We start from the raw sequence: 20,828 nt of genomic DNA, 5'->3' as shown, positions 1-20,828 counted from the left end.
TCGATATTTTGATAGTATGTATGCTGCGATTCTCTTAGTGGTGTCATGTGAACGTCGACTACATGACACCATATTTGGGCCTAAGGGAATGCATTGTGGAGTAGTAAATAGATGGTGGGTTGTGAGAGTGACAGAATCTTAAACCCCAGTTTATGCGCTATTCCGTAAGGGACCGATTGGACCCAAAAGTTTAATGCTATGGTTATAACTTATTCTTAATACTTTTCTCGTAGTTGCGGATGCTTGCGGGAGGGTTAATCATAAGTAGAAGGTTTGTTCAAGTAAGAACATCACCTAAGCACCGGTCCACCCACATATCAAATTATCAAAGTAGCGAACACAAATCAAACCAACATGATGAAAGTGACTAGATGAAATTCCCGCGTACCCTCAAGAACGCTTTGCTTACCATAAGAGACCGTTTTGGCCTGTCCTTTGCCTCAAAAGGATTGGGCTACCTTGCTGCATACTTGTTACTATTATCGTTACTTGCTTGTTACAAATTATCTTACTATCAAACTACTCGCTACTTACCGTTTCAGCACTTGCAGACATTACCTTACTGAAAACTACTTGTCATTTCCTTCTGCTCCTCGTTGGGTTCGACACTCTTACTTATCAAAAAGAGCTACAATTGATCCCCTATACTTGTGGGTCATCATTACGTGCGACCTGAAACGGCTCCAAGACGCTGGCCTGGCGAAGGCGCACGCCCTCTGGCCGGACGCGGTGCAACCGATGACCGTTAGTCGGTTGGCGAGGTGGCTGGAGATGGCGCCTGCCCGGATCAACGCTTGGCGAGCCTCCGGCGTGTGGGCCGACGCGGCAATGGTGCTTTGCCTTACGCTTTCTTGGTATCCAAGGTTGAGACTGGACCAGCTGGCCACCCAGCGGGCCGAGGCGGAGGCGGATCTGGCAGCGGGGCCCAAGCCGCTCGCGAGGCGTGCGAGCGAAATTGCCACCTTCACCCCCTATGATGAGTTCTTTGGGGAGTGAGCTGCTGGAAGTAAGGAGATCCTGGAGGACACCTATGAATTGCTTTTGGATGACCCGGACGGCAGCCAGGCCCAGACGGTCGACGAAGGGACCTGCTCGACCAGTGGGGTGTACGCCGTTGATGCTGCCGAGGCTAATACCGGCATCACGAAGGGAGAGGGGCGATCCGAAGCCAGTGGATCCACCACCTAGGAGGTCGTGCTCTCCCTCTGTTCTTCAGGCTTCGAATAATCATAATTAGTTATTCCACAGTTCCACCCACTAGGGGTGTATTGTAAACATGTTGAATTTCGGCCGTGGGCCTCTTGTAAATATGAACGCGTGTGTTTCTTTTTATGCGTGCGGTTGCCAATTGGTGGCTCGTTTTTGTTTTTGTCCTCCGACCCTTTCTTGTTCACCTGCTCTTTTGACCTTTCCCCCCGCTAGGCAGACAGCCAGGAGCCGGTCTGTAGCTGGGACGGAAAGTTGGTCTCGGAGCGAAATGCACAGTACTTAGGTTTAGGACTTGAGCGCCAGCAAAACACCCATTAGGCTGGTTGGGCACATGTGGCAAAGCCGGTTGGGGCCCAGCCAGTCTGGGCGACAACGGGCGAGAATGGCAGCCGGGTCGCCCGACCAGGCGCTCCTTCGAAACCTTCTTTCACAGGGGGGTGCTTTCGGCCTTTGGCTCTTGCCAGTCGGAAAGCCGGGAGCCGCTCTGTGGCATAGGGCGAGGAGAGGGCTTGGCGGCGCGCACGCTACTAGGCCGGTTGTGGAAGAGCGAGGAGCGGGCTAGCCGGCTAGCCCCCGAGCTGGCGTTGCCGACCCAGAGGTGGAAAATAAGATGTAGAAAAGTGTGCAAGAGCATGTTCGATGGAACCGAAAAGGAGCCTGATAACCCACAAGTATAGGGGATCAGTTGTAGCCTTTCTCGATAAATAATAGCGTCGAACCCAATGAGGAGCTAAATGTAGAACAAATATTCCCTCAAGTTCTATCGACCACCGATACAACTCTACGCACACTTGACATTCGCTTTACCTAGAACAAGTATGAAACTAGAAGTACTTTGTAGGTGTGATAGGAAAGGTTTGCAAGTTTTAGTAGAGAGCTTTTTGTCACAAGAAAGTTATTTGTCCCTAGGCAATCGATAACTAGACCGGTAATCATTATTGCAACTTTATATGACAGAGAGGCATAAGCTAACATACTTTCTCTTCTTGGTTCATATGCACTTATGATTGGGACTCTAGCAAGCATCTGCAACTACTAAAGATCATTAAGATAAAACCCAACCATAGCATTAAAGTATTAAGTCCTCTTTATTCCCATACGCCATGACCCACTTATCTGTGTTTGTGTTTCTATCACTCACGCAATGCAGACCAATAAGCAAACCATGAACATATTGCAAACCCTACAGCGGGGATCCCTCATGCTTGCGCGACACGGAGAGCACCATAGGACAGAACCAACAATAAAACATGCAACTAAAACCAATCACGACCATCAATTAACCCACAGGACAAAACGGATCTACTCAAACATCATAGGATAGCCATACATCATTGGGAAATAATATATAGCGTTGAGCACCATGTTTAAGTAGAGATTACAGCAGGGAGAAGAGGTGTTACACCGCTGCATAGAGGGGGAGAGAGTTCGTGATGACGGCGGCGAAGTTGTTGGTGTAGATTGTGGTCACGATGATGGCCCCAGTGGCGTTCCGACGCCCCCGGGAGAGAGGGAGAGAGAGCTCCCCTTCTTCTTCTTCTTCCTTGACCTTACCCCTAGATGGGAGAAGGGTTTCCCCTCTGGTCCTTGGATTCCATGGCGGCGGAGGGGCGGGATCCCCTCCGAGATTGGATCTTTCTCTCTGTTTCCTTCTATTTCTGCGCTCCCCGATTCTGCCCTTTCACCGTTTCTTAAATTCCCGAAGATCCGTAACTCCGATTGGGCTGAAATTTTAACACGATTTTTATCCGGATATTATCTTTCTTGCGCTAGAAGAAGGGCACCAACCACCTTACGGGGTGACCACAAGGACCAGGTGAGGGAGTCCTGGACTAAGGGGTCCTCGGGCGTCCGGCCTGCTATCCATGGGCCGGACTGATGGGCTGTGAAGACATGAAGGCCGAAGAATGTACCCGTGTCTGGATTGGACTCTACTTGGCATGGAAGGCAAGCTTGGCGACCGATTATGAAGATTCCTTCTTATGTAACCGACTCCATGTAAACCCTAGATCCCCCCGGTGTCTATATAAACCGGAGGGGTTAGTCCGGAAAGGATACAAATTAATATAGTCATACAGGCTAGACTTCTAGGGTTTAGCCATTACGATCTCGTGGTAGATCAACTCTTGTAACACTCATATTCATCAAGATCAATCAAGCAGGAAGTAGGGTATTACCTCCATAGAGAGGGCCCCAACCTGGCTAAACATCATGTCCCCCGTCTCCTGTTACCATCGATCCTAGACGCACAGTTCGGGACCCCCTACCCGAGATCCGCCGGTTTTGGCACCGACATTGGTGCTTTCATTGAGAGTTCCACTGTGTCGTCGACGAAAGGTTCGATGGCTCCTTCAATCGCCGATAGGGACGCTGTCCAAGGAGAAACCTTCCTCCCCGGACAGATTTTTGTGTTTGGCGGCTTCTTACTGCGGACCAACTCGCTTGGCCATCTGGAGCACGTCGATAGCTACGCCCCTGGCCATCGGGTCAGATGTGGAAGCATGAACTACATCGCGGACACCCTTGGAGACTTGATCTTCATTGGGTTTGAGACCGCAGCGATTGCTCTCCCTCGCCCCGATGAACATAACTTAGATCTGTCATCGGATCACATCCAGGAGATGGTTCCTGTTGTTGCAACGGCCTTAGAACCGAAGCAGATCGTGCCCTCCGAGGCCACAAAGTCCGCGGCGTTGGAGCCACACATGGACTTGACATCCCGCAATATTCGCGTCAATGGAACTCCGGACTCGTCTCCGGCTATAAGTTCGGGACCAGGTACGCCTGCGGACACCGAGCTGGATCGGTATCGATTTTCGAATTTAGCGCCGCAGACATCTTCCAGCATGCACCTTTGGGCGACGTGCTAAACTCTTTAAAGAATTTGTCCTTGGAGAAAGACTCACAGCCGAACTATGTTCGGTTCGAGCTAGAGGCGGATGACGAGGAACTTTGCTTCCCACCCGCCACCCACTTCATAGCCACTGTCGATGACTTAACCGACGTGCTTGACTATGGCTCCGAAGACAACGACGGTATGGACGACAATGCCGACAAGGAGCAAGGCCAAGACACGCCATTCACTGGACGTTGGACGGCCACCTCTTCGTACGACGTGTACATGGTTGATACACCTAAAGGATCTGGCGACGACAAAGAAGAGCCAGATGCGAATAAACCCTCTGAGACGCAGTCCAAGCGCTGGCGGCCCAAATGCCGTTCTAAGCCCCATCGCTCAAAGGATGGCAACACTGGCACCGGAGAAAGTAGTACTCCGGGCGACGCCGAAAACAATGAAGACCCTGTCGGAGCTGCATCCGAACAGGAGGAAAACGACAACGGGCAAGATAACCCTAATGAACAGGCCATAGAAGATGACTCGGACGACGATAGTTACCGTCCACCCTCCGAGGAGGAGACAAGCCTCGGCAACGAAGACTTCATCATGCCTGAGGATCCTCTAGAGCAGGAGCGCTTTAAGCTTCAGCTCATAGCCACTGCAAGGAGCCTGAAAAAGAAACAGCAGCAGCTTCAAGATGAACAAGATCTGCTCGTCGACAAATGGACTAATGTCCTGACAGCCGAAGAATACGGCCTCAAGCGCCCAGCCAAGAGCTACCCGAAACGCAGACTGCTGCCTCAATTCGATGAGGAGGCGCCGGAGCACATATCTCCCTCACGTAATGCGGAACGACCACCACGTGGTCGAGACAGGGTGGCCGACCGGCCACCCCGTGGTCGAGATAAAGCGGCAACTCAGGCCGAACAGCAGCCTGCCCCACCGCCCCATAAAAATAGAGATGGAAGAGTTTGGGGTCATACGTACGACCTCCGGTAGACCCTGGACAGTAGATCAGGACATACAAGATCGATCTACGGATAGCGAGGACGTGCCTCGAGGCACGACGACGACGGCTACATATTCGGACGTGACAAACCTAACCACGCCCAGGCTGAATGCCGCAGACGGACTCCATCTGAGCTACGCCACGATGCGGCCCGATATAGAGGCGCCGCACACCCTCTCTGCTTCACAGATGAAGTACTGGATCATGAATTCCCCGAGGGGTTCAAGCCCGTCAATATCGAATCATACGACGGCACAACTGATCCTGCAGTATGGATCGAGGATTTTATTCTCCATATCCATATGGCTCGAGGAGATGACCTCCACGCCATTAAATACCTCCCACTAAAGCTCAAAGGGCCAGCTCGGCACTGGCTTAACAGCCTGCCTGAAAATTCTATCGGCAGCTGGGAGGACTTGGAAGAAGCCTTCCTGGACAACTTCCAAGGAACCTATGTCCGGCCTCCAGACGCCGACGAGCTAAGCCACATAGTTCAACAACCTGGAGAATCAGCCAGAAAATTCTGGACTAGGTTCCTAACCAAAAAGAACCAGATCGTTGACTGTCCGGATGCTGAGGCCCTAGCAGCCTTCAAACACAGCATCCGTGACGAATGGCTAGCACGCCACCTCGGCCAAGAAAAGCCGAAGTCTATGGCAGCCCTTACGGCACTCATGACCCGCTTTTGCGTGGGTGAGGACAGCTGGCTGGCTCGTAACAAGAACACAGCCAGCGAGGCAGGCCCCTCCGAGGCCAAGAACAGCACCAGCAAGCTCCGGCGCAATAGACACAAACGCCGAAGCAATGGCGACAACACCGATGACACCACAGTTAACGCCGGATTCAGTGGCTCCAAGTCCGGCCAACGGAAGAAGCCCTACAAAAGAAACAATGAAGGACCTTCCAGCCTAGACCGCATACTCGACCGTCCGTGCCAGATACATGGCACCCCAGACAAACAAGCCAATCACACCAACAGAGACTGTTGGGTTTTCAAACAGGCTGGCAAGTTAAACGCTGAAAACAAAGAAAAGGGATCACAAAGTGAGGACGAGGACGAAGAGCCCCGGCAGCCGAACACTGGGGGACAGAAGAAATTTCCCCCTCAAGTCAAAACGGTGAACATGATATACGCTACACACATCCCCAAAAAGGAGCGCAAGCGAGCACTTAGGGACGTCTACGCGGTAGAGCCAGTCGCCCCCAAATTCAATCCGTGGTCATCATTCCCGATCACCTTCGATCGTCGAGATCACCCAACTAGTATCCGCCATGGCGGTTCAGCCGCACTAGTCCTCGACCCAATTATTGACGGGTTTCACCTAACACGAGTCCTGATGGACGGTGGTAGCAGCCTCAACCTGCTTTATCAGGACACAGTGCGGAAGATGGGCATTAACCCCTCACGAATCAAACCAACAAAGACTACCTTTAAAGGAGTCATACCAGGCGTAGAGGCCCGCTGTACGGGCTCAATCACGCTGGAGGTGGTCTTCGGTTCCCCGGACAACTTCCAAAGCGAAGAGTTAATCTTCGATATCGTCCCCTTCCGCAGCGGCTATCACGCACTGCTCGGACGAACCGCGTTTGCTAGATTCAACGCAGTACCACACTATGCTTATCTCAAGCTCAAGATGCCCGGTCCATGCGGCGTCATAACTGTCAATGGCAATACAGAACGCTCCCTCCGAACAGAGGAGCACACCGCCGCCCTAGCAGCAGAAGTACAGAGCGGCCTTCTCAAGCAGCACCATAGTACGGCTGTCGAGCCCCTGGACATCATTAAGAGGTTCCGGACTACACTGCAACAGGACAGCGCGACTCATCAAGAGCTCGATTAGCAATTCGGCCTCCGTCCCAGTCCCGATGAAGTAGTGGCATTCGTACCACGCGTACATAATTACGCACTCAAAATTCCATGGACATCGACGGAGGCACAAGCTAACCCAGGATATACAGCTCGGCTAGACCGATCCCGGACACACATACTTTCAATTTTTCTTCTTGTTTCAGGTTCGTTCTTCCGCGGGCCTGATCACCAGTCCTTTCGAAGGGTTGGCATACAACGGAGGCAAGCAGCACAGGTGTGTAGGGTAACCTCTATATGTTCTTCTTGACGGTATTTATACTTATTTCTCAGGACCCGCACGCTGCGACCTATTGATTCCGGCATATTAAATAGCCCGGATACTTATCGCACCATCTGTACAAGATACGCCTTGACGTATCCATCCAGTTATAATAAAAATGGTTTGTGGCCTAGTTTATCTGGTTTTCGCCTCTTACTTCATTTTATTTCGATCTGCTTATCGGCTGCATCGGTACTCTTTTGTACATTTCATATTCACCAGGGGCTACTTATTGCGCCACAATACGGCAGCAAAGTCCGAACACTTCTTATAGATAAGTTCGGCACCCCAAATTTAGCATTATATGCATTGGCTCCGAATCATGTCTTTGGTCGATAGTTGGGTTGCCCGGCTCCTGTGCTTGCTACCCTACGTTCCGCTCTATCGGCTAGGGTAGTAAAGGGAGAACTACTGCGATTGTGCCCTGGCCTTGACCGGATGAGCACCTCAGTAGAGAAAGCCGAAAACTGACTGTCATGATAGGGCGAGAGCCAGTCAGCTGTTCGAGGGTTACAAAATCGTTGGAGATTTTTTCCGCATTATGCGAAAGATCGGCACTTCCCGATCAGATGCTGACAGCACCCTGGCTTGGACCAGGGGCTGCGCACTTGCTTTATTATAAAGCTCCTATGGCTAAGTGAGGGCGTTTAAGTTGTATAGTCTGATTGCCTTGTTCGTTGCGCTAAACAACTCCTTCAAGGACCATATAATTGGATCAAGATTGTTTAGATTCCATCCCGAACACCTCCGTACTATCTACACGAGGGCAGAAGCCGACGACTGGCCAACCCTCAGATTACAAACAACACGGCCGCACAGGAGGAAACAATTAAAGTATAATAAACTTACATTACAAAAAACAGGCTTTGTTTTCGTAATACAAGGCAAGGGCAACATGAATACATTTATTCAAATACAATGTCCTGCGAACATTGAGCTGCTACAAGACGAGACCCTTCTATGAAATCCGCAAAATATCGCTCGGGTGTGCGGTGCTCCTTGCCCTCCTGCGGCCCGCTGGCAACTTCAACGGCGTTCATCTTCGTCCACCACATCTTGCAACGAGCGAAGGCCATGCGGGCACCTTCAATACATGCAGAGCGATTAACGACGTCCAGTCGAGGACAGGCGTTCACCATCCGCCTCACGAGCCCGACGTAGCTGCTAGGCATAGCTTCGGCTGGCCATAGCCGGATTATCAAATCCTTCATGGCTAAATTGGCCACCCTATGCAGCTCCACCAGCTGTTTCAGCTGATCGGTGAAGGACACGGGAGGTTCTGACACCGCATATTGCAACCAGAATAGCTTCTCTGTAGAACCCCCTCCTTCGGCTCGATAGAACTCCACGGCGTCCGATACACTGCGTGGTAAATCAGCAAAAGCCCCTGGGGAACTCCGAACCCGGGTTAGTAAAAGGTACTGCTTCTCCGCATACTTGCTTTGCATCTTAAAAGCCTCACCCATAGTGATCTTCTTGGCCTCCTGGATCTCCTAGAGGGTGGCCTGGGCCTCATTCCGTGCGGTCACCGCGCTCTGACGAGCCTTGGTGAGTTCGGCCCCTCGAGCCGACGCATCATGCTCCAAGGTCTCAAATTTTTTCACCGCATCCTGGAGCTCCTGCTGGATTTCTTTGACCCGGGCCTTGAGCTTCTTACGGGCGGCTTGCTGCTGGACAGCCTTCTCCTCGGCCTCGCCCAGGGCCTTCCTCAGGGCCTCGACCTCGGTCGCTGCTCCTGCACATATTACGACACTACAGTCAATACACAGCGCCTATGCTTTCTGAATACACAGCAAGTCGTTACTCACCTTGCTTCTCCTGGAGCCGAACCTTAACCTTGCCGAGCTCGCTCTCGGTCCACTCCAGCCTCTGCCTCAGTTCAGAGACTTCGGCAGCATGCGAGGTTGCGGCCAACAGCGACACCTGCTTATGCATACATATCACGTTAGTCTCCTACAATAAAAGATTGATCCTCTCGATCACCGCGCCCATAAGGACACGGTGCTCGTCCATAACGGAGGCGCCTCGTAGCGCCTCCATCAGGTTATCCGGCGTCCCTGGATGGACAGGGACCACCGGCGGAAGCAGCGCACCCTCCTCCTTCAAAGGGGGCTGCTCGCCCGACTCCGGAGCCATATGGGTCTCCGGAATCGTATTCGGCTGAGGGCCAAACTGGATGCGGCCCTCTTCGCTAGTCTCCATGGGGATCGGCCCCCCATGTGTCCGGCAGTGGAGGTCTCACCTTGTGGCGCCTCCCGGACAACGTCCTGGGCTCCTCCCTTCAGAGCGGTCCTCCGGGACAACACTTCGGTGTCGTCCCTGGCCCCGGGGGAGTAAGCAGGCGGTGGAGACATGCTCACCATCTCCGACGGAGCCAACGAACCTCCAAATGAGGATCACTGGATAAGGTCACGGGCCGGACTGCAATAGTGCAGTTAACTATGTTAAAATAATAAAGAGAAAGGGATGGGTGTGCACATGAATGAGCCATGTCACTTACGATGCGGACTGGGGCTTAGTGCGGGGGCGTCGTTCCAGACTACTGTCAACGTCCCACGCGGTATTGACCGATGGGGCGCCCATCCCCTTTTTGGGCGCTTCCGCCTCCAGATGCGCCGAGGCTGCCCTCTTTTTCTTCTTCTCCTCGGGGGGAGGGTTGTCTTTCTCCTCCTCCTCCTCTTCCTCGTCATTGTCCTCAGGGACAGAGAATGGGCTTCGTCGTCTTCGGATGTCACGTCTGAAGTGCCCTTGCGATGGGGAGAACTCTTGGCCCCCTTGGCCTTCTTCTCTGGCGCCTTATACGGCACCGGCACCAGCATCTTCGCTAGACGCGGGATGACCGGTTCTTCAGGCAGCGGAGCCGGACATTGGATCCGCTTCGCCCTCTCCATCCAGTCCTGAAAGAGCAATAATAAAAGCTCAGACATCATCCTCAAAACAATTAAGTTGGGGATACGTCAGAAATAACATACCTCGCTGGCGGGGTGTTTACAATTGTGACCACGGTCTGAGTCCGTGGCCGGTGGCTTCTCGTTGCCCTTAAAGAGCAACTTCCAGGCGCCTTCGTGAGTAGTCTCGAAGAGCCTTATCAAGGTCTGGTGCTTCTTTGAATTGAACTCCCACAGAGGGCGGCTTCGGCGCTGGCACGGAAGAATCCGGCCAACCAGCATCACCTGGATTACATCAACAAGCTTGACATTCTTGGTCACCATGCTCTGAACACGCGTCTGCAGCACTATCAACTCGTCAGGTGAACACCAGTCCGGACTCTTCTCGACCCAGGAGGTGAGTCGCATGGGAGCACTGGAGCGGAATTCGGCTGCTGCGGCCCAGGTGGTGCCGCGAGGTTCTGTGATGTAGAACCACTGCTTCTGCCACTCCTTTACTGTCTCCACAAATGTGCCTTTGGGCCAGGAGACGTTGGATAGCTTGCTCGCCATGGCTCCCCCGCACTCCGCGTGCTGGCTGTCCACCACCTTCGGTTTCACGTTGAAGACTTTGAGCCACAGCCCGAAGTGGGGTTGGATGCAGAGGAAGGCCTCACACACGACGATAAACGCCGAGATGTTGAGGAAGGAATTCGGGGACAGATCATGGAAATCTATTCCGTAATAATACATCAGCCCGCGGACGAAAGGGTGGAGTGGAAACCCTAGCCCGCGGAAGAAATGGGGGATGAATACTACCCTCTCCGTAGGCTTCGGCGTGGGGACGACTTGTCCCTCGGCCGGCAGACGGTGGTCGATCTCCTTCGCCAAATACCCGGCCGCCCGAAGCTCAGTAATATCCTCCTCCCTGACGGAGGAGACCATCCACTTGCCCTGGCCTCTGGATCCGGACATGATTGCTAGAGTGGAAAGGAGATGAGTACTTTGGCGCTAGAGCTCGAGATTGGAAAGACGGAGACAGAGAGAAGGCGTGAGAGAGGAAGAGGGAGTCCTTATCCCCTTATAAAGGCAGCGAATATTAAAAGCCTCCTCACTCGCCCTGAAAACTCGCCTATTCCCAAGGGCCGTATAAACGGCATGGTTGGATTACCCATGCCCGCATTGATGAGAATCCCGCGATAAGGGGACACGATCTCTGCTTTGACAAGACGTGCCAATGGCAACCGCGTCTCAAAACGTGGAGCAGCGGACGAGAAATGGTTCAAAATTATGACCGAACAGACATGATGCCGTGTTATTAAAAAAAGCTGTCAGCAGATAGAACTCGTGTAAAAAAAATATTCTCTCTGCGGTCATGTATGGTGTGTATGTGGCAGGTCCGGATACTATCGATGCGTCCGAAGACTATCTTGGAGTTCGGAAAGGGGAACCCGCCTTGCAATGCCGAAGACAATCTGCATGCCGGACTCCTCGTCATTGAAGCCAGGTTCAGGGGCTACTGAGGGAGTCCTGGACTAAGGGGTCCTCGGACGTCTGGCCTATTAACCATGGGCCGGACTAATGGGCCGTGAAGACATGAAGGCCGAAGACTGTACCCGTGTCCGGATTGGACTCTACTTGGCGTGGAAGGCAAGCTTGGCGACCGATTATGAAGATTCCTTCTTATGTAACCGACTCTATGTAAACCCTAGATCCCCCCAGTGTCTATATAAACCGGAGGGGTTAGTCCGGAAAGGATACACATTAATATAGTCATACAGGCTAGACTTCTAGGGTTTAGCCATTACGATCTCGTGGTATATCAACTCTTGTAACACTCATATTCATCAAGATCAATCAAGCAGGAAGTAGGGTATTACCTCCATAGAGAGGGCCCGAACCTAGGTAAACATCGTGTCCCCCGTCTCCTGTTACCATCGATCCTAGATGCACAGTTCGGGACGCCCTACCCGAGATCCGCCGGTTTTGACACCGACACTAGGGGCGCGCCCTACCCCTTGGGTAGGGCGCGTGCTCCATCCTTGTGGGCCCCTCGGGCATCGTCTCGTGTTGATTCTTTTTCCCAAAATCACATATATTCCAAAAAATATTCGTAAGTTTTTATCCCATTTGGACTCTGTTTGATATGGATTTTCTGCAAAACAAAAAACATGCAAAAAACAGGAACTGGCACTGGGCACTGGATCAATATGTTAATTAGTCCCAAAAATAGTATAAAAAGTTGCCAAAAGTATATGAAAGTTGTAGAATATTGGCATGGAACAATCAAAAATTATAGATACGACGGAGACGTATCAGCATCCCCAAGCTTAATTCCCGCTCGTCCTCGTGTAGGTAAATGATAAAAAAGATAATTTTTGATGTGGAATGCTACCTAGCATAATCTTGATCATGTAATCTAATCATGGCATGAATATTAAGACACGAGTGATTCAAAGCTATAGTCTATCATTTGACATAAGAAACAATAAACTTCAAGCATACTAATAAAGCAATCATGTCTTTTCAAAATAACATGGCCAAAGAAAGTTATCCCTACAAAATCATATAGTCTGGCTATGCTCCATCTTCACCACATAACGGTTCACCATACATGCATGCTACGGGAATCTCAAACTTCAACACAAGTATTTTTCTACAACCCACAATTACCCACTAGCATGACTCTAATATCACCATCTTTATATCGCAAAACTATTGCAAGGAATCAAACATATCATATTCAGTGATCTTACAAGTTTATGTAGGATTTTATGACTAACCATGTGAATGACCAATTCCTGTCAACTCTCTAAATAGATATAAGTGAAGCAAGAGAGTTTAATTCTTTCTACAAAAGATGTGCCCACGCTCTAACAAATATAAGTGAAGCAAAAGAGCATTCTACAAATGGCAGTTTTCTATGTGAAGAGAAACAGGCAATCCAAACTTCAAATGATATAAGTGAAGCACATGAAACATTCTATAAAGCCATACTCAAAAGATATAAGTGAAGTGCATGAAGCATTCTATAAATAAACCAAGGACTATCTCATATCAGCATGGTGCATTATTAAAAGAAAAATAAAAAGCACACGACGCTCCAAGATTTACGCATATCATGCGACGAATAAAAATATAGCTCCAAGTAAAATTACCGATGATCGTTAGAAGAAAGAGGGGATGCCTTCCGGGGCATCCCCAAGCTTAGTTGCTTGGGAGTCCTTGAATGTCACATTGGGGTGCCTCAGGCATCCCCAAGCTTAGGCTCTTGCCACTCCTTATTCCTTCATCCATCGTGATCTCACCCAAAACTTGAAAACTTCAATCACACAAAACTTAACAAAAACCTCGTGAGATCCGTTAGTATAATAAAACAAATCACCACTTTAAGTACTGTTGCAAACTCATTCATATTTTATTTTTTCATTGTATCTACTGTAATATAACTTTTCTATGGCTTATACCACCGATGCAATAGATAGTTTCATCAAAACGAGCAAAACAATGCATCAAAAACAGAATCTGTGAAAAACAGTACAGTCTGTAGCAATCTAAAAATCTACCATACTTGTGTAACTCCAAAAAATCTGAAAAATTAGGACAAAATAAACAATTTGTGTAGAAGTACTGTGCAAAAAATTCAGAAGCGTTTGACTTTCCAGTAAAAAACGTAAAATCACGCACTACAGCCAAAGTTTCTGTTTTTACATCGCACATGCCAAACAAGCAATCTAATCATCCTAAAGGCAAATCTTGGCACATTATTTTTATAATACAATGGATTCATACAAGGGGATAATTATTTTTGTTGAAAAGTTTCTGTAATCAAGGTTCACAAAGTTTCCATGGGCATGAACAAAGTTCAAGGCTAGCTCCCATTTTAACAATGCTCGTCTTTCTCACTTTCACTTTTCTTTTTGAAAAAGTTTTAGGTTCCCCTCTTTATTTGTTTTTTGTTTTTAAACTATTTAAAAGCACTCAATAGAAAAATGACTCTCTAAAACTTGCGGGTTGTCTCCCTGGCAGCGCTTTCTTTAAAGCCATTAAGCTAGGCATATAGTGCTCAAGTAATGGATCCACCGGGATCCCAAGGTAAGTCAATTTTAATTACCAATGATTTGTAATTTAGTAGTGATCACAAAGCAACATATATCATGTAATGACGAAGTCTAACTCTCTTCCTATGCATTGGCATGTCATAAAAGAACAATTAATGCACACAAAGTAAAGGCCAATGCATAGTATAAACAGTTCCTTGCAATTTTATCGTATTGGAAACATAGAGAGGCAGAGATGTAGTTCCTCTCTCATAATAATTGCAAGTAGGAGCAGCAAGCACATGCATATTATATTTATCAAAATCATCATGTGCAATAGTATAACGCAACCCATCAATATAATCCTTAATAAGAGCAAACTTCTCCGATATAGTGTAGTTGGGAGAATTCAAAAAGATAATAGGACTATCATGCGTAGGTGCAATAGCAACAATTTCATTCTTAACATAAGGAACTATAGCAAGTTCATCTCCATAAGAATAACTCATATTGGCATCATGGCAACAAGCATAGCAAGCATCAATTTCATTAGAAAGGGATATTTCAAACGAATCAAAGGGATCGTAGCAATTATCATAGCAATCATCCTTCGGTAAGCACGAAGGGGAATTAAACAATGTATGAGTTGAAGTGTTACTCTCATTAGAAGGTGGGCACGGGTAGCTAATCCGCTCTTCCTCCTTTTGTTCTTCGCTCTCCTCGTCATATAATCTAATGAGCTCACAGTTTCAGCAATTTCTTCTTCCATAGTTTCCTGCAAAATATTAGTCTCCTCTTGGACAGCGGAGGAGTCCTCAATATATGGCTTAACATAAGCATTAGAAGCATAGTTTTCATAGCAATATTTAATTATGGCAAAATTTTCAGATTTGTAAGGAGTAGCATCATACTTTTCAATCAAATAAGCAATTTCATAAGCACCCTTAAAAGCAACAAATTCTTCAATTTGTTCAATATCAAAGTAATTATAAACACCCTTGGCATAAGAAGATAAGATTCCATTATACTTAAAATCGCATTGGAAGCGAAGGTGTTTTCTAGGGTCCTCAGAACAACAAGTAAAATCATGTATTTCGCATAAATTCAAAGCATAGCAATACAAACTATTAATATGATGCCATAAAAGGAAATACCAAAACCTACCCGATATGATATATGATAATTATAATTCTCTATGATATGCCTTCCCTATAAAGGACCCGAAATACCTTGCTTATGTATCATTGGAAAGTGCATTAACATAAATACGGCAGTAAGCAGAGGCAGTACAAAGGTATGTAAACTATAAAAACGAGTCAAAGTGGATTGGCCCACACTTTGGTTTATTCATAGCATATATCTTCTATGGATCCGCTTATTCTTTTTTATAGAATTTGGATTTAATAAACTCTTTTTACAAAGGAAATCCTAAAAAAGAATTTTTAGATCAAGTAAAAAAATATATACAGTTGGTCATATAATCGCGGTTATATAGATATTTTCTATACTAGGGTCTTTACCCTCGGTATAAGAGGGTTAACCGATCAACTTCCCCCATAATGATATCTATACTACCTAATATCGTCATGATATCAGCCAATTTCATTTTTTTAACTAGCTGAGGAAGAAATTGCAAATTAATAAACCCGGGTGGACGGATTTTCCATCTCCAGGGGAAAAGGCTATCATCTCCTACTAGATAAATCCCTAATTCACCTTTTGGGGCTTCTACTCTTACATAAAGCTCTTGTCTTGACAATTCAAAATTGGGCGAAGGTTTTTTACCAAGAAATTTATACTCAAAATCTTTCCATTCAGAATTCTTTTCTTTCTTAAAGCGTCGGACTTCTAAATTCTCATAAGGTCCTCCAGGAATTTTTTTCTACAGCTTGTTGAATTATTTTAGCTTATTCCTCTGTATCTCACATGGGTTTCATAATTATAGGAATTGGTTCCATAACCAACATTGGACTCAATGGAGCTATTTTACAAATATTATCCCATGGATTTATTGGTGCTACACTTTTTTTCTTGGTAGGAACCGCTTCTGATAGAATGCGTCTTGTTTATCTCGAAGAACTGGGGGGAATATCTATCCCAATGCCTAAAAATTTTACCATGTTTAGTAGCTTTTCAATGGCTTCTCTTGCCTTACCAGGAATGAGTGGTTTTGTCGCAGAATTAGTAGTATTTTTTGGACTAATTACTAGTCCAAAATTTCTGTTAATGCCAAAAACACTAATTACTTTTGTAATGGCATTTGGAATGATATTAACTCCTATTTATTTATTATCTATGTTACACCAGATGGTCTATGGATACAAGCTATTTAATGTTCCAAACACAAATTTTGTGGATTTTGGACCACGAGAACTCTTTATTTTAATCTGTATCTTTTTACCAGTAATAGGAATTGGTATTTATCCAGCTTTTGTTCTCTCCCTATCCGTTGACAGGGTATATAATATGTACATTATGCAGTAGACCCATAATGGGAAATCCAAGTGGATAATTTTTGAATTAAATAAAAAGCCCTTTTAACTCAGTGGTAGAGTAATGCCATGGTAAGGCATAAGTCATCGGTTCAAATCCGATAAAGGGCTTTTTAAATTAGTGGTAGAGTAATCTCGTGCTAAGACGTAAGTCGTTGGTTCGAATCTGATAGAGTACTTTTCTACTAAATTGATTCAGTTTTTTTCTTTGTTTTTGAAACTTTCTCTATATTTTTAGAGAATTTTATGACTTAGTGCGGGATGGATGTATTTTTGGTCTGAACACTAAATGAAGCACGGAGAATTAATCTATAACGATCAACTAAAAAAATCCTAGATGAAAACATAACAGAAAAGTTGGAAAAACTCTTTGCTTTGGATCTATTTATACTTTTCGAGTATATTGACAATTCCAAAAAATGCTCATACTATGATTATAGCATAATCACGAGCGGTTGTATATGGCCCTATCGTCTAGTGATGCCCCTATCGTCTAGTGGTTCAGGACATCTCTCTTTCAAGGAGGCAGCGGGGATTCGACTTCCCCTGGGGGTAGGGGTATTATGAAAGGAGGTTAATCATAGATTAGCAAAAACCCTAGAATAAATTCTTCCTGGGTCGATGCCCGAGTGGTTAATGGGGACGGACTGTAAATAGGTTTTTATGTGGTGATGTAAATAATTTGCATAAAAGAAGGAGGATTTTATATAAAAAAGGGATATATGAAGTTCGTTAAATAAAAATGTATAATTTTAAATAAATAAACAATAAAAAAGATATAGATAAAGACAAAAAAATAGGTTTTTATATAAAATTATATATAAAATTATAATTTTATATATAATGTTAATTGAACGGGAGATAGATCGAGTGGGGCCTTGCAATAGCAGTAGATGCTACAGACGTGGTGTCATTATCAGCGATTCCTCAATCGATCAGAAGAAAGGGAATATAACCTGCCCCTCATTGTCCTTCAATCATGGTGCAATGAATATCGTAGATAGAGTGATTTCGATCTCATATAGCTAGCTTTCCTTTCAAAGTGAAACAATTTTCCTTTTACGTTGAGATATTTGAATTGGAATTTCTTTCACCACTACTATCGTAACGCACAGAAAACACTGACGTTTCCGCTCGCTTTCAACCACTGCCACTTTACCTGAGCACTGTGACGCAGTCGGTCAAGTATTGAGTTTCTGCTAGTATATCAAGGACTTATGAGAACTGAAAAGAAAAAAAACGAAAAAAGGAATTCTCATAGTTCATTGAATTAAGGGAGGGCCATTCGTGGGGGGTTCATGGAAGAGTTGGGTTCGATTCCCTTTATACGCGATGTGGCGAAAAAGACTGATTCAACAAAATATGCCATGCCAACATTAAGATTTAAAACGTGTCGTCTACTTCCAGGAAATGTTCGGAACAGAGAACTTTCTCTAATCCAACGCCGTATTCTCCGAAGATTGAGGAACAAGAGGAGATCCATTAAAAGAAATCTTTCTCGGAGAGAAAATCTAAACAGTAACATCAAATCACAAACTACACGAAAGTTGTCTCTTTATTATGGGGATTTACCCATAAGGGAGATGCACAGAGGAAGAGAACGAACTTCATATATCCCTTTTTTACTCAATCAAGAAACAAGATCGGACGTGATTCTGATTCGTCTCCATTTTAGTGACACTCTTCCTCAAGCAAGGCAGCCGATAAGTCATCGAAGGGTTTGTTTGAATAATGGACTGGTAACCACTACTCATTTGGAAGTTTCCCACGGTGATCTAATATATATCAAGATTAAGTCTCCGATTCATATTTCGTCGACCAATCCTTCCTAATTCACATTTTTGTTGAAAAAAATTCTTTTGTAATTCCTCGCATAAGGACTCCGAAAATACCAGGTCCCCACCTACACAAGCAAATTGTTGATAAAACTCCAAAATAGCGTGCTGATGTATGTAAAAACCTATTTAATGAGGTTGAATAGAAAAAAATTATTTGACAAATAAAATTATATATAATTTCTCAAAATAGCCTCAGAGCTATTTGACAATGGGCCCAATGAAGACTTCTTCCCCCCGAGGATAAGTCGATACTAGTTTCTGGTCTGCTTTGGAGAGTAGAAGTCGATATTTGTTTCTGGACTGCTACTGAACTTCGCATCGCACTAACTAATAGCTAGCCACCTCACGGATCACCTTATTATGTGTAGCTAAAGCGGGGTGTGTGCATCGTTCAACTAGAGCCGAGGAGGACAAAAGAATAAGGAATAATAGGTCCGCTACCCGATTTCAATAGTTTCCTTGATTTGAAATCAATCCAATATCCTTTCGAGAATCTAGAGTGATATCAACAACCTCCTAGTTGAAGTACAGACGAGGAAGCAGCCTATTAGTTTCAGTCCAGTCCAGGAAAGGAGCGGAGCCTATTGATATAGCTTAGTAGAGCTTCGCCATGATAGCAGTTTGTTTTAACAAGTAGTAGGAATGCGTGCTGATGTGCCAAATCTCCTCGTGCTCCTTCCGGATAATCCGAAATCTAGGGGTAAAGGAAAGATCAAGGTTTTCTCCTTGATCAATCGACTTGCCTGCTTCCTTTCATCTGGCCAACGGTTCCTGTATCATTAGCTAGATCTGTTATGTCAACCTCAGAGACAGATGCTTATGTAAGAAGAAGGTATCCCGAGGGGAACATGTCAAGTATCCGCCTGGCATCGAACTCTATTTTCTGTATGTTAATGAAAGGTTTAGACTAAAGCGGGGTAGAGGAATTGGTCAACTCATCAGGCTCATGACCTGAAGACTGCAGGTTCGAATCCTGTCCCCGCCTAATCACGTGTACGATTCAATGAAATAGCTATTTGGAGTCCACTGATGATTTGCTAATTGTTTTATGATCCTTGACTAGCTATATAGACCCTAGGAACTTGCATGTGCTATTACTGCTGTATAAAGGAAAGGTGGCTCACGTTACCACTCTCCCCTATTCCTACAGGAAGGAAGAGTCCATCAAATGCAAGTCGCTACCAGTTTCCTATTTTGGATGAATACCATCGCACCATTTGACCTCGAAGTAACGAGTACTCAAGGAATCCTCTTGAATTCCAGTCATGATGATCAGGTACCCGGAGTACATCACCCTCATCAGGAAGAAAAGAGAGAGAAGTGGAGTAAAATGGATTCAAATGCCGCATTGCAAGTGAACAAAAGAAACCAGTGGAAATAGAAAGAGAATGAACAAGTGTATCAATTCATGAGTTAAGGAATACTATTGGGAAGATTGGGTGACTAATATCCTGAGAAAACGATCTCTTGCTTCCCTTGAAACATGCTGAGAGGACCATTTCGATTAGTGAGAAGCTCAGTTCATGGGTCATGACGATAGATCATATCGTGTATCAGTGCACTGTTCTTTATAGATCTATGTTCAGTGAACAAGAATGTAGTGAGGGGTGCTACTTTAGTGTTATTCCTAGACTGATGAAGTGAAGACTTTAGGCCTCGCTAATAGTGGACCAACTGAGAATGTTTGTTTCTCTTTTCTGTAGATATCTCAATATTCCTTGAAAGCCTTATAAATGGTGGCGAGGATGTGGAAGAGCTAGTCATATAGTCCTTTAAGCTTGATTCCTTTTATCGGTTAGCAAGGAGTTTGAAGCTTGAGTACTTTGAAGAGCATCTAAGAACAGCTCATAAGCAATTCCAAGTGGCAGAGATGACTCGAGGGACCCCGTCAGATAAGCATATCCTATGGTAAATGTGGTACCTGGTCCAGTCAACTTGGAAGTAGAAACTGACCACTAGTGGGTGTCAATTAAAAAGTCACTCTGTGGCTAACGCTTCTACTGCTATCGGCAGGGCTTAGTCTCTCGTGAAATATGTAAAAATTATAATTTTAAAATTGTAAGTAAGTGGGGACAATTTTAAAATTATATGTATGTAAAAACATATTTAGAATTGTCCTATTATATATGTAAAAATTACCTTAAAATTCCTATTATATAAGTGGGGACAATTTTAAAATTACCTTCTTCTACTTCTCTGATGTATGTAAAAACCTATTTAAAATTGTCCCCACTTACTTATAATTTTATATACAAATAAAATTATAATTTTATATATAATTTTATATAAAAACCTATTTTTTATATAAAAACCCATTGTCAAATAACCACTTTGCCCCGGTTGTATGTAAACCCCCCTTCACCCCCATCCCCTAAAGTGGTAAAGAAGGAGGCTCTTTTTTGTCT

The 20,828-nt window shown here is 45.7% G+C and overlaps 2 non-coding genes across 2 annotated transcripts; both read left to right on the top strand.

Moving 5' to 3' along the window:
* Window positions 1-16,624: 16,624 nt before the first annotated feature.
* On the top strand, window positions 16,625-16,696 carry TRNAT-GGU (transfer RNA threonine (anticodon GGU)). The gene has a single exon. It is a non-coding gene; the product is annotated as a tRNA-Thr (tRNA).
* Window positions 16,697-19,334: 2,638 nt separating this feature from the next.
* TRNAM-CAU (transfer RNA methionine (anticodon CAU)) lies at window positions 19,335-19,408 on the top strand. Its single transcript has one exon. It is a non-coding gene; the product is annotated as a tRNA-Met (tRNA).
* The last annotated feature ends 1,420 nt before the right edge of the window (window positions 19,409-20,828 follow it).

This window comes from Triticum aestivum, chromosome 1D, assembly GCF_018294505.1.
Source record: "Triticum aestivum cultivar Chinese Spring chromosome 1D, IWGSC CS RefSeq v2.1, whole genome shotgun sequence".
Classification (NCBI taxonomy): Eukaryota; Viridiplantae; Streptophyta; class Magnoliopsida; order Poales; family Poaceae; genus Triticum; species Triticum aestivum.
The sequence above is the reverse complement of the archived record's forward strand: the minus strand, read 5'-3'. Positions and strand labels throughout refer to the sequence as shown.